At 61.9% G+C, this 13,945-nt stretch overlaps 1 protein-coding gene across 1 annotated transcript in view; it reads left to right on the top strand.

Moving 5' to 3' along the window:
• Positions 1 to 13,945, top strand: part of LOC148474191 (unconventional myosin-Ig-like) — a 320,570-nt gene that overhangs the window by 50,468 nt on the left and 256,157 nt on the right. The window lies entirely within an intron of this gene.

Genomic DNA, 13,945 nt, shown 5'->3' with positions numbered 1-13,945 from the left:
AGAGGCCTCTGTTTGTCTGTGGACCAGCTGTGTGTGTGGCAGCAGGAGAGCCCTCTGTGTATCTGGGGACCGGCTGTGTGTGTGGCAGCAGGAGAGGCCTCTGTGTGTCTCGGGACCAGCTGTGTCTGTGGCAGCAAGTGAGCCCTCTGTGTGTCTGGGGACCAGCTGTGTGTGTGGCAGCAGGAGAGGCCTCTGTGTGTCTGGTGACCGGCTGTGTGTGCGGCAGCAGGAGAGCCCTCTGTGTGTCTGGGGACGGCTGTGTGTGTGGCAGCAGAAGAGCCCTCTGTGTGTCTGGTAACCGGCTGTGTGTGTGGCAGCAGGAGAGCCCTCTGTGTGTCTGGGGACCGGCTGTTTGTGTGGCAGCAGGAGAGCCCTCTGTGTGTCTGGTGACCGGCTGTGTGTGTGGCAGCAGGAGAGCCCTCTGTGTGTCTGGTGACCGCTGTGTCTGCGGCAGCGGGAGAGCCCTCTGTGTGTCTGCTGACCGGCTGTGTGTGTGGCAGCAGGAGAGCCCTCTGTGTGTCTGGTGACTAGCTGTGTGTGGCAGCAGGAGAGCCTTCTGTGTGTTTGGTGACCGGCTGTGTCTGTGGCAGCAGGAGAGCCCTCTGTGTGTCTGGTGACCGGCTGTGTCTGTGGCAGCAGGAGAGTCCTCTGTGTGTCTGGTGACCGGCTGTGTGCGCGGCAGCAGGAGAGCCCTCTGTGTGTCTGGGGACCGGCTGTGGCTGCAGCAGCAGCAGGAGAGGCCTCTGTGTGTCTGGGGAACGGCTGTGTGTGTGGCAGCAGGAGAGCCCACTGTGTGTCTGGTAACCGGCTGTGTGTGTGGCAGCAGGAGAGCCCTCTGTGTGTCTGGTGACCGGCTGTGTGTGTGGCAGCAGGAGAGCCCTCTGTGTGTCTGGTGACCGGCTGTGTGTGTGGCAGCAGGAGAGCCCTCTGTGTGTCTGGAGACCGGCTGTGTGTGTGGCAGCAGGAGAGACCTCTGTGTGTCTCGGGACCAGCTGTGTCTGTGGCAGCAGGTGAGCCCTCTGTGTGTCTGGGGACTGGCTGTGTGTGTGGCAGCAGGTGAGCCCTCTGTGTGTCTGGGGACTGGCTGTTTGTGGCAGCAGGAGAGCCCTCTGTGTGTCTGGGGACTGGCTGTGTGTGTGGCAGCAGGATAGGCCTCTGTGACTAGTGACCGGCTGTGTGTGCGGCAGCAGCAGAGCCCTCTGTTTGTCTAGTGACCGGCTGTGTGTTTGGCATCAGGAGAGCACTCTGTGTTTCTGGTGACCGGCTGTGTGTGTGGCACTAGAAGAGCCCTCTGTGTGTCTGGGGACCGGCTGTGTGTGTGGCACTAGGAGAGCCCTCTGTGTGTCTAGTGACAGCTGTGTGTGTGGCAGCAGGAGAGCCCTCTGTGTGTCTGGTGACCGCTGTGTGTGTGGCAGCAGGAGAGCCCTCTGTGTGTCTGGGGAGTGGCTGTGTGTGTGGCAGCAGGAGAGGCCTCTGTGTGTCTGGTGACCGCTGTGTGTGGCAGCAGGAGAGTCCTCTGTGTGTCTGGTGACCGGCTGTGTATGTGGCAGCAGGAGAGCCCTCTGTGTGTCTGGGGACCGGCTGTGACTGCTGCAGCAGGAGAGGCCTCTGTGTGTCTGTGGACCGGCTGTGTGTGTGGCAGCAGGAGAGCCCTCTGTGTGTCTGTGGACCGCCTGTGTGTGTGGCAGCAGGAGAGGCCTCTGTTTGTCTCGGGACGGCTGTGTGTGTGGCAGCAGGAGAGCCCTCTGTGTGTCTGGTGACCGGCTGTGTGTGTGGCAGCAGGAGAGCCCTCTGTGTGTTTAGTGACCGGCTGTGTCTGTGGCAGCAGGAGAGGCCTCTTTGTGTCTGTGGACCAGCTGTGTGTGTGGCAGCAGGAGAGCCCTCTGTGTGTTTGGTGACTGGCTGTTACTGTGGCAGCAGGAGAGCCCTCTGTGTGTCTGTGGACCGCCTGTGTGTGTGGCAGCAGGAGAGCCCTCTGTGTGTTTAGTGACCGGCTGTGTCTGTGGCAGCAGGAGAGGCCTCTGTGTGTCTGTGGACCAGCTGTGTGTGTGGCAGCAGGAGAGCCCTCTGTGTGTTTGGTGACTGGCTGTGTCTGTGGCAGCAGGAGAGCCCTCTGTGTGTCTGTGGACCGCCTGTGTGTGTGGCAGCAGGAGAGGCCTCTGTGTGTCTCGGGACGGCTGTGTGTGCGGCAGCAGCAGAGCCCTCTGTGTGTCTAGTGACCGGCTGTGTGTTTGGCATCAGGAGAGCACTCTGTGTTTCTGGTGACCGGCTGTGTGTGTGGTACTAGCAGAGCCCTGGCAGCAGGAGAGTCCTCTGTGTGTCTGGTGACCGGCTGTGTCTGTGGCAGCAGGAGAGCCCTCTGTGTGTCTGGGGACCGGCTGTGTATGTGGCAGCAGGAGAGCCCTCTGTGTGTCTGGGGACCGGCTGTGACTGCGGCAGCAGGAGAGGCCTCTGTGTGTCTGTGGACCGGCTGTGTGTGTGGCAGCAGGAGAGCCCTCTGTGTGTCTGTGGACCGCCTGTGTGTGTGGCAGCAGGAGAGGCCTCTGTGTGTCTCGGGACGGCTGTGTGTGTGGCAGCAGGAGAGCCCTCTGTGTGTCTGGTGACCGGCTGTGTGTGTGGCAGCAGGAGAGCCCTCTGTGTGTTTGGTGACTGGCTGTGTCTGTGGCAGCAGGAGAGGCCTCTGTTTGTCTGTGGACCAGCTGTGTGTGTGGCAGCAGGAGAGCCCTCTGTGTATCTGGGGACCGGCTGTGTGTGTGGCAGCAGTAGAGGCCTCTGTGTGTCTCGGGACCAGCTGTGTCTGTGGCAGCAAGTGAGCCCTCTGTGTGTCTGGGGACCGGCTGTGTGTGTGGCAGCAGGAGAGGCCTCTGTGTGTCTGGTGACCGGCTGTGTGTGCGGCAGCAGGAGAGCCCTCTGTGTGTCTGGGGACGGCTGTGTGTGTGGCAGCAGGAGAGCCCTCTGTGTTTCTGGTAACCGGCTGTGTGTGTGGCAGCAGGAGAGCCCTCTGTGTGTCTGGGGACCGGCTGTTTGTGTGGCAGCAGGAGAGCCCTCTGTGTGTCTGGTGACCGGCTGTGTGTGTGGCAGCAGGAGAGCCCTCTGTGTGTCTGGGGACCGGCTGTGTCTGTGGCTGCAGGAGAGCCCTCTGTGTGTCTGGTGACCGCTGTGTCTGCGGCACCGGGAGAGCCCTCTGTGTGTCTGCTGAACGGCTGTGTGTGTAGCAGCAGGAGAGCCCTCTGTGTGTCTGGTGACTAGCTGTGTGTGGCAGCAGGAGAGCCTTCTGTGTGTTTGGTGACTGGCTGTGTCTGTGGCAGCAGGAGAGCCCTCTGTGTGTCTGGTGACCGGCTGTGTCTGTGGCAGCAGGAGAGTCCTCTGTGTGTCTGGTGACCTGCTGTGTGCGCGGCAGCAGGAGCGCCCTCTGTGTGTCTGGGGACCGGCTGTGGCTGCAGCAGCAGCAGGAGAGGCCTCTGTGTGTCTGGGGACCGGCTGTGTGTGTGGCAGCAGGAGAGCCCACTGTGTGTCTGGTAACCGGCTGTGTGTGTGGCAGCAGGAGAGCCCTCTGTGTGTCTGGTGACCGGCTATGTGTGTGGCAGCAGGAGAGCCCTCTGTGTGTCTGGTGACCGGCTGTGTGTGTGGCAGCAGGAGAGCCCTCTGTGTGTCTGGAGACCGGCTGTGTGTGTGGCAGCAGGAGAGACCTCTGTGTGTCTCGGGACCAGCTGTGTCTGTGGCAGCAGGTGAGCCCTCTGTGTGTCTGGGGACTGGCTGTGTGTGTGGCAGCAGGTGAGCCCTCTGTGTGTCTGGGGACTGGCTGTTTGTGGCAGCAGGAGAGCCCTCTGTGTGTCTGGGGACTGGCTGTGTGTGTGGCAGCAGGATAGGCCTCTGTGACTAGTGACCGGCTGTGTGTGCGGCAGCAGCAGAGCCCTCTGTTTGTCTAGTGACCGGATGTGTGTTTGGCATCAGGAGAGCACTCTGTGTTTCTGGTGACCGGCTGTGTGTGTGGCACTAGGAGAGCCCTCTGTGTGTCTGGGGACCGGCTGTGTGTGTGGCACTAGGAGAGCCCTCTGTGTGTCTAGTGACAGCTGTGTGTGTGGCAGCAGGAGAGCCCTCTGTGTGTCTGGTGACCGCTGTGTGTGTGGCAGCAGGAGAGCCCTCTGTGTGTCTGGGGAGTGGCTGTGTGTGTGGCAGCAGGAGAGGCCTCTGTGTGTCTGGTGACCGCTGTGTGTGGCAGCAGGAGAGTCCTCTGTGTGTCTGGTGACCGGCTGTGTATGTGGCAGCAGGAGAGCCCTCTGTGTGTCTGGGGACCGGCTGTGACTGCTGCAGCAGGAGAGGCCTCTGTGTGTCTGTGGACCGGCTGTGTGTGTGGCAGCAGGAGAGCCCTCTGTGTGTCTGTGGAGTGGCTGTGTGTGTGGCAGCAGGAGAGGCCTCTGTGTGTCTGGTGACCGCTGTGTGTGGCAGCAGGAGAGTCCTCTGTGTGTCTGGTGACCGGCTGTGTGTGTGGCAGCAGGAGAGCCCTCTGTGTGTTTAGTGACCGGCTGTGTCTGTGGCAGCAGGAGAGGCCTCTGTGTGTCTGTGGACCAGCTGTGTGTGTGGCAGCAGGAGAGCCCTCTGTGTGTTTGGTGACTGGCTGTGTCTGTGGCAGCAGGAGAGCCCTCTGTGTGTCTGTGGACCGCCTGTGTGTGTGGCAGCAGGAGAGGCCTCTGTGTGTCTCGGGACGGCTGTGTGTGTGGCAGCAGGAGAGCCCTCTGTGTGTCTGGTGACCGGCTGTGTGTGTGGCAGCAGGAGAGCCCTCTGTGTGTTTGGTGACTGGCTGTGTCTGTGGCAGCAGGAGAGGCCTCTGTTTGTCTGTGGACCAGCTGTGTGTGTGGCAGCAGGAGAGCCCTCTGTGTATCTGGGGACCGGCTGTGTGTGTGGCAGCAGGAGAGGCCTCTGTGTGTCTCGGGACCAGCTGTGTCTGTGGCAGCAAGTGAGCCCTCTGTGTGTCTGGGGACCGGCTGCGTGTGGCAGCAGGAGAGGCCTCTGTGTGACTGGTGACCGGCTGTGTGTGCGGCAGCAGGAGAGCCCTCTGTGTGTCTGGGGACGGCTGTGTGTGTGGCAGCAGGAGAGCCCTCTGTGTGTCTGGTAACCGGCTGTGTGTGTGGCAGCAGGAGAGCCCTCTGTGTGTCTGGGGACCGGCTGTTTGTGTGGCAGCAGGAGAACCCTCTGTGTGTCTGGTGACCGGCTGTGTGTGTGGCAGCAGGAGAGCCCTCTGTGTGTCTGGGGACCGGCTGTGTCTGTGGCTGCAGGAGAGCCCTCTGTGTGTCTGGGGACCGGCTGTGTGTGTGGCACTAGGAGAGCCCTCTGTGTGTCTAGTGACAGCTGTGTGTGTGGCAGCAGGAGAGCCCTCTGTGTGTCTGGTGACCGCTGTGTGTGTGGCAGCAGGAGAGCCCTCTGTGTGTCTGGGGAGTGGCTGTGTGTGTGGCAGCAGGAGAGGCCTCTGTGTGTCTGGTGACCGCTGTGTGTGGCAGCAGGAGAGTCCTCTGTGTGTCTGGTGACCGGCTGTGTATGTGGCAGCAGGAGAGCCCTCTGTGTGTCTGGGGACCGGCTGTGACTGCTGCAGCAGGAGAGGCCTCTGTGTGTCTGTGGACCGGCTGTGTGTGTGGCAGCAGGAGAGCCCTCTGTGTGTCTGTGGACCGCCTGTGTGTGTGGCAGCAGGAGAGGCCTCTGTTTGTCTCGGGACGGCTGTGTGTGTGGCAGCAGGAGAGCCCTCTGTGTGTCTGGTGACCGGCTGTGTGTGTGGCAGCAGGAGAGCCCTCTGTGTGTTTAGTGACCGGCTGTGTCTGTGGCAGCAGGAGAGGCCTCTGTGTGTCTGTGGACCAGCTGTGTGTGTGGCAGCAGGAGAGCCCTCTGTGTGTTTGGTGACTGGCTGTGTCTGTGGCAGCAGGAGAGCCCTCTGTGTGTCTGTGGACCGCCTGTGTGTGTGGCAGCAGGAGAGGCCTCTGTGTGTCTCGGGACGGCTGTGTGTGTGGCAGCAGGAGAGCCCACTGTGTGTCTGGTGACCGGCTGTGTGTGTGGCAGCAGGAGAGGCCTCTGTGTGTCTGGTGACCGCTGTGTGTGGCAGCAGGAGAGTCCTCTGTGTGTCTGGTGACCGGCTGTGTATGTGGCAGCAGGAGAGCCCTCTGTGTGTCTGGGGACCGGCTGTGACTGCTGCAGCAGGAGAGGCCTCTGTGTGTCTGTGGACCGGCTGTGTATGTGGCAGCAGGAGAGCCCTCTGTGTGTCTGGGGACCGGCTGTGACTGCTGCAGCAGGAGAGGCCTCTGTGTGTCTGTGGACCGGCTGTGTGTGTGGCAGCAGGAGAGCCCTCTGTGTGTCTGTGGACCGCCTGTGTGTGTGGCAGCAGGAGAGGCCTCTGTTTGTCTCGGGACGGCTGTGTGTGTGGCAGCAGGAGAGCCCTCTGTGTGTCTGGTGACCGGCTGTGTGTGTGGCAGCAGGAGAGCCCTCTGTGTGTTTAGTGACCGGCTGTGTCTGTGGCAGCAGGAGAGGCCTCTGTGTGTCTGTGGACCAGCTGTGTGTGTGGCAGCAGGAGAGCCCTCTGTGTGTTTGGTGACTGGCTGTGTCTGTGGCAGCAGGAGAGCCCTCTGTGTGTCTGTGGACCGCCTGTGTGTGTGGCAGCAGGAGAGGCCTCTGTGTGTCTCGGGACGGCTGTGTGTGTGGCAGCAGGAGAGCCCTCTGTGTGTCTGGTGACCGGCTGTGTGTGTGGCAGCAGGAGAGCCCTCTGTGTGTTTGGTGACTGGCTGTGTCTGTGGCAGCAGGAGAGGCCTCTGTTTGTCTGTGGACCAGCTGTGTGTGTGGCAGCAGGAGAGCCCTCTGTGTATCTGGGGACCGGCTGTGTGTGTGGCAGCAGGAGAGGCCTCTGTGTGTCTCGGGACCAGCTGTGTCTGTGGCAGCAAGTGAGCCCTCTGTGTGTCTGGGGACCGGCTGTGTGTGTGGCAGCAGGAGAGGCCTCTGTGTGACTGGTGACCGGCTGTGTGTGCGGCAGCAGGAGAGCCCTCTGTGTGTCTGGGGACGGCTGTGTGTGTGGCAGCAGGAGAGCCCTCTGTGTGTCTGGTAACCGGCTGTGTGTGTGGCAGCAGGAGAGCCCTCTGTGTGTCTGGGGACCGGCTGTTTGTGTGGCAGCAGGAGAGCCCTCTGTGTGTCTGGTGACCGGCTGTGTGTGTGGCAGCAGGAGAGCCCTCTGTGTGTCTGGGGACCGGCTGTGTCTGTGGCTGCAGGAGAGCCCTCTGTGTGTCTGGGGACCGGCTGTGTGTGTGGCACTAGGAGAGCCCTCTGTGTGTCTAGTGACAGCTGTGTGTGTGGCAGCAGGAGAGCCCTCTGTGTGTCTGGTGACCGCTGTGTGTGTGGCAGCAGGAGAGCCCTCTGTGTGTCTGGGGAGTGGCTGTGTGTGTGGCAGCAGGAGAGGCCTCTGTGTGTCTGGTGACCGCTGTGTGTGGCAGCAGGAGAGTCCTCTGTGTGTCTGGTGACCGGCTGTGTATGTGGCAGCAGGAGAGCCCTCTGTGTGTCTGGGGACCGGCTGTGACTGCTGCAGCAGGAGAGGCCTCTGTGTGTCTGTGGACCGGCTGTGTGTGTGGCAGCAGGAGAGCCCTCTGTGTGTCTGTGGACCACCTGTGTGTGTGGCAGCAGGAGAGGCCTCTGTTTGTCTCGGGACGGCTGTGTGTGTGGCAGCAGGAGAGCCCTCTGTGTGTCTGGTGACCGGCTGTGTGTGTGGCAGCAGGAGAGCCCTCTGTGTGTTTAGTGACCGGCTGTGTCTGTGGCAGCAGGAGAGGCCTCTGTGTGTCTGTGGACCAGCTGTGTGTGTGGCAGCAGGAGAGCCCTCTGTGTGTTTGGTGACTGGCTGTGTCTGTGGCAGCAGGAGAGCCCTCTGTGTGTCTGTGGACCGCCTGTGTGTGTGGCAGCAGGAGAGGCCTCTGTGTGTCTCGGGACGGCTGTGTGTGTGGCAGCAGGAGAGCCCTCTGTGTGTCTGGTGACCGGCTGTGTGTGTGGCAGCAGGAGAGCCCTCTGTGTGTTTGGTGACTGGCTGTGTCTGTGGCAGCAGGAGAGGCCTCTGTTTGTCTGTGGACCAGCTGTGTGTGTGGCAGCAGGAGAGCCCTCTGTGTATCTGGGGACCGGCTGTGTGTGTGGCAGCAGGAGAGGCCTCTGTGTGTCTCGGGACCAGCTGTGTCTGTGGCAGCAAGTGAGCCCTCTGTGTGTCTGGGGACCAGCTGTGTGTGTGGCAGCAGGAGAGGCCTCTGTGTGTCTGGTGACCGGCTGTGTGTGCGGCAGCAGGAGAGCCCTCTGTGTGTCTGGGGACGGCTGTGTGTGTGGCAGCAGGAGAGCCCTCTGTGTGTCTGGTAACCGGCTGTGTGTGTGGCAGCAGGAGAGCCCTCTGTGTGTCTGGGGACCGGCTGTTTGTGTGGCAGCAGGAGAGCCCTCTGTGTGTCTGGTGACCGGCTGTGTGTGTGGCAGCAGGAGAGCCCTCTGTGTGTCTGGGGACCGGCTGTGTCTGTGGCTGCAGGAGAGCCCTCTGTGTGTCTGGTGACCACTGTGTCTGCGGCAGCAGGAGAGCCCTCTGTGTGTCTGGTGACCGGCTGTGTGTGTGGCAGCAGGAGAGCCCTCTGTGTGTCTGGTGACTAGCTGTGTGTGGCAGCAGGAGAGCCTTCTGTGTGTTTGGTGACCGGCTGTGTCTGTGGCAGCAGGAGAGCCCTCTGTGTGTCTGGTGACCGGCTGTGTCTGTGGCAGCAGGAGAGTCCTCTGTGTGTCTGGTGACCGGCTGTGTGTGTGGCAGCAGGAGAGCCCTCTGTGTGTCTGGGGACCGGCTGTGGCTGCAGCAGCAGCAGGAGAGGCCTCTGTGTGTCTGGGGACCGGCTGTGTGTGTGGCAGCAGGAGAGCCCACTGTGTGTCTGGTAACCGGCTGTGTGTGTGGCAGCAGGAGAGCCCTCTGTGTGTCTGGTGACCGGCTGTGTGTGTGGCAGCAGGAGAGCCCTCTGTGTGTCTGGTGACCGGCTGTGTGTGTGGCAGCAGGAGAGCCCTCTGTGTGTCTGGAGACCGGCTGTGTGTGTGGCAGCAGGAGAGACCTCTGTGTGTCTCGGGACCAGCTGTGTCTGTGGCAGCAGGTGAGCCCTCTGTGTGTCTGGGGACTGGCTGTGTGTGTGGCAGCAGGTGAGCCCTCTGTGTGTCTGGGGACTGGCTGTTTGTGGCAGCAGGAGAGCCCTCTGTGTGTCTGGGGACTGGCTGTGTGTGTGGCAGCAGGAGAGGCCTCTGTGACTAGTGACCGGCTGTGTGTGCGGCAGCAGCAGAGCCCTCTGTTTGTCTAGTGACCGGCTGTGTGTTTGGCATCAGGAGAGCACTCTGTGTTTCTGGTGACCGGCTGTGTGTGTGGCACTAGGAGAGCCCTCTGTGTGTCTGGGGACCGGCTGTGTGTGTGGCACTAGGAGAGCCCTCTGTGTGTCTAGTGACAGCTGTGTGTGTGGCAGCAGGAGATCCCTCTGTGTGTCTGGTGACCACTGTGTGTGTGGCAGCAGGAGAGCCCTCTGTGTGTCTGGGTAGTGGCTGTGTGTGTGGCAGCAGGAGAGGCCTCTGTGTGTCTGGTGACCGCTGTGTGTGGCAGCAGGAGAGTCCTCTGTGTGTCTGGTGACCGGCTGTGTATGTGGCAGCAGGAGAGCCCTCTGTGTGTCTGGGGACCGGCTGTGACTGCTGCAGCAGGAGAGGCCTCTGTGTGTCTGTGGACCAGCTGTGTGTGTGGCAGCAGGAGAGCCCTCTGTGTGTCTGTGGACCGCCTGTGTGTGTGGCAGCAGGAGAGGCCTCTGTTTGTCTCGGGACGGCTGTGTGTGTGGCAGCAGCAGAGCCCTCTGTGTGTCTGGTGACCGGCTGTGTGTGTGGCAGCAGGAGAGCCCTCTGTGTGTTTAGTGACCGGCTGTGTCTGTGGCAGCAGGAGAGGCCTCTGTGTGTCTGTGGACCAGCTGTGTGTGTGGCAGCAGGAGAGCCCTCTGTGTATCTGGGGACCGGCTGTGTGTGTGGCAGCAGGAGAGGCCTCTGTGTGTCTCGGGACCAGCTGTGTGTGTGGCAGCAAGTGAGCCCTCTGTGTGTCTGGGGACCGGCTGTGTGTGTGGCAGCAGGAGAGGCCTCTGTGTGTCTGGTGACCGGCTGTGTGTGCGGCAGCAGGAGAGCCCTCTGTGTCTGGGGACGGCTGTGTGTGTGGCAGCAGGAGAGCCCTCTCTGTGTCTGGTAACCGGCTGTGTGTGTGGCAGCAGGAGAGCCCTCTGTGTGTCTGGTGACCGGCTGTGTGTGTGGCAGCAGGAGAGCCCTCTGTGTGTCTGGTGACCGGCTGTGTGTGTGGCAGAAGGAGAGCCCTCTGTGTGTCTGGGGACCGGCTGTGTCTGTGGCTGCAGGAGAGTCCTCTGTGTGTCTGGTGACCGGCTGTGTGTGCGGCAGCAGGAGAGCCCTCTGTGTGTCTGGGGACCGGCTGTGGCTGCAGCAGCAGCAGGAGAGTCCTCTGTGTGTCTGGGGACCGGCTGTGTGTGCGGCAGAAGGAGAAGCCTCTGTGTATCTGGTGACTGGCTGTGGGCAGCAGGAGAGCCCTCTGTGTGTCTGGTGACTGGCTGTGTGTGTGGCAGCAGGAGAGACCTCTGTGTGTCTGGAGACCGCTGTGACTGTGGCAGCAGGAGAGGCCTCTGTGTGTCTGGGGATCGGCTGTGTGTGCGGCAGCAGGAGAGTCCTCTGTGTGTCTGGTGAACGGCTGTATATGTGGCAGCAGGAGAGCCCTCTGTGTGTCTAGTGACCGGCTGTGTGTGTGGCAGCAGGAGAGGCCTCTGTGTGTCTGGGGACCGGCTGTGTGTTCGAAAGCAGGAGAGCCCTCTGTGTGTCTGGTGACCGGCTGTGTCTGTGGCAGCAGGAGAGCCCTCTGTGTGTCTGGGGACCGGCTGTGTGTTCGGCAGCAGGAGAGCCCTCTGTGTGTCTGGTGACCGGCTGTGTCTGTGGCAGCAGGAGAGCCCTCTGTGTGTCTGGTGATCGCTGTTACTGCGGCAGCAGGAGAGTCCTCTGTGTGTCTGGGGACTGGCTGTGTGTGTGGCAGCAGGAGAGGCCTCTGTGTGTCTGGTGACCGGCTGTGTGTGTGGCAGCAGGAGAGCCCTCTGTGTGTTTGGTGACCGGCTGTGTGTGTGGCAGCAGGAGAGCCCTCTGTGTGTCTGGTGACCGGCTGTGTGTGTGGCAGCAGGAGAGCCCTCTGTGTGTCTGGTGACTGGCTGTGTCTGTGGCAGCAGGAGAGCCCTCTGTGTGTCTGGTGATCGCTGTGACTGCGGCAGCAGGAGAGACCTCTGTGTGTCTGGGGACCGGCTGTGTGTGCGGCAGCAGGAGAGGCCTCTGTGTGTCTGGTGACCGGCTGTGTGTGTGGCAGCAGGAGAGCCCTCTGTGTGTCTGGTGACCGGCGGTGTGTGTGGCAGCAGGAGAGCCCTCTGTGTGTCTGGTGACCGGCTGTGTGTGTGGCAGCAGGAGAGGCCTCTGTGTGTCTGGTGACCGCTGTGTATGTGGCAGCAGGAGAGGCCTCTGTGTGTTTGGTGACTGGCTGTGTGTGTGGCAGCAGGAGAGCCCTCTGTGTGTCTGGTGATCGGCTGTGTGTGTGGCAGCAGGAGAGCCCTCTGTGTGTTTGGTGGCCGTCTGTGTGTGTGGCAGCAGGAGAGCCCTCTGTGTGTCTGGTGACCGGCTGTGTATGTTGCAGCAGGAGAGCCCTCTGTGTGTCTGGAGACCGCTGTGACTGTGGCAGCAGGAGAGCCCTCTGTGTGTCTGGTGACCGGCTGTGTGTGTGGCCGCTGGAGAGCCCTCTGTGTGTCTGGTGACTGGCTGTCTGTGTGGCAACAGGGGAGCCCTCTGTGTGTCTGGTGACCGGCTGTGTGTGTGGCAGGAGGAGAGCCCTCTGTGTGTCTGGTGACCGCTGTGTGTGTGGCAGCAGGAGAGCCCTCTGTGTGTCTGGTGACCGGCTGTGTGTGCGGCAGCAGGAGAGCCCTCTGTGTGTCTGGTGACTGGCTTTGTGTGTGGCAGCAGGAGAGCCCTCTGTGTGTCTGGTGACTGGCTGTGTGTGTGGCAGTAGGAGAGCCCACTGTGTGTCTGGTGACCGGCTGTGTGTGCGACAGCAGGAGAGCCCCCTGTGTGTCTGGTGACCGGCTGTGTGTGTGGCAGCAGGAGAGCCCTCTGTGTGTCTAGTGACCGGCTGTGTATGTGGCAGCAGGAGAGCCCTCTGTGTGTCTGGTGACCGGCTGTGTGTGTGGCAGCAGGAGAGGCCTCTGTGTGTCTGGTGACCGGCTGTGTCTGTGGCAGCAGGAGAGCCCTCTGTGTGTTTGGTGACCGGCTGTGTCTGTGACAGCAGGAGAGCCCTCTGTGTGTCTGGTGACCGGCTGTTTCTGTGGCAGCAGGAGAGTCCTCTGTGTGTCTGGTGACCGGCTGTGTCTGCGGCAGCAGGAGAGCCTGTGTGTCTGGTGACTGGCTGTGTCTGCGGCAGCAGGAGAGGCCTCTGTGTGTCTGGTGACCGGCTGTGTATGTTGCAGCAGGAGAGCCCTCTGTGTGTCTGGAGACCGCTGTGACTGTGGCAGCAGGAGAGCCCTCTGTGTGTCTGGTGACCGGCTGTGTGTGTGGCCGCTGGAGAGCCCTCTGTGTGTCTGGTGACTGGCTGTGTGTGTGGCAACAGGGGAGCCCTCTGTGTGTCTGGTGACCGGCTGTGTGTGTGGCAGGAGGAGAGCCCTCTGTGTGTCTGGTGACCGCTGTGTGTGTGGCAGCAGGAGAGCCCTCTGTGTGTCTGGTGACTGGCTTTGTGTGTGGCAGCAGGAGAGCCCTCTGTGTGTCTGGTGACTGGCTGTGTGTGTGGCAGTAGGAGAGCCCACTGTGTGTCTGGTGACCAGCTGTGTGTGCGACAGCAGGAGAGCCCCCTGTGTGTCTGGTGACCGGCTGTGTGTGTGGCAGCAGGAGAGCCCTCTGTGTGTCTAGTGACCGGCTGTGTATGTGGCAGCAGGAGAGCCCTCTGTGTGTCTGGTGACCGGCTGTGTGTGTGGCAGCAGGAGAGGCCTCTGTGTGTCTGGTGACCGGCTGTGTCTGTGGCAGCAGGAGAGCCCTCTGTGTGTTTGGTGACCGGCTGTGTCTGTGACAGCAGGAGAGCCCTCTGTGTGTCTGGTGACCGGCTGTTTCTGTGGCAGCAGGAGAGTCCTCTGTGTGTCTGGTGACCGGCTGTGTCTGCGGCAGTAGGAGAGCCTGTGTGTCTGGTGACTGGCTGTGTCTGCGGCAGCAGGAGAGGCCTCTGTGTTTCTGGGGACCGGCTGTGTCTGCTGCAGCAGCAGGAGAGTCCTCTGTGTGTCTGGGGACTGGCTGTGTGTGCGGAAGCAGGAGAGGCCTCTGTGTGTCTGGTGACCGGCTGTGGGCAGCTGGAGAGGCCTCTGTGTGTCTGGTGACTGGCTGTGTGTGTGGTAGCAGGAGAGACCTCTGTGTGTCTGGGTACGGCTGTGTGTGTGGCAGCAGGAGAGCCCTCTGTGTGTCTGGTAACCGGCTGTGTGTGTGGCAGCAGGACAGCCCTCTGTGTGTCTGGTGACCGGCTGTGTGTGTGGCAGCAGGAGAGCCTCTGTGTGTCTGGTGACCGGCTGTGTGTGTGGCAGCAGGAGAGCCCTCTGTGTGTCTGGGGACCGGCTGTGTCTGTGGCTGCAGGAGAGCCCTCTGTGTGTCTGGTGACCGCTGTGTCTGCGGCAGCAGGAGAGCCCTCTGTGTGTCTGGTGACTGGCTGTGTGTGTGGCACCAGTAGAGCCCTCTGTGTGTCTGGTGACCAGCTGTGTGTGGAAGCAGGAGAGCCCTCTGTGTGTTTGGTGACCGGCTGTGTCTGTGGCAGCAGGAGAGCCCTCTGTGTGTCTGGTGACCGGCTGTGTCTGTGGCAGCAGGAGAGTCCTCTGTGTGTCTGGTGACCGGCTGT

This window comes from Taudactylus pleione, unplaced genomic scaffold (assembly GCF_031769625.1).
Source record: "Taudactylus pleione unplaced genomic scaffold, aTauple2 ptg000883l, whole genome shotgun sequence".
NCBI classification, from domain to species: Eukaryota; Metazoa; Chordata; class Amphibia; order Anura; family Myobatrachidae; genus Taudactylus; species Taudactylus pleione.
The sequence above is the reverse complement of the archived record's forward strand: the minus strand, read 5'-3'. Positions and strand labels throughout refer to the sequence as shown.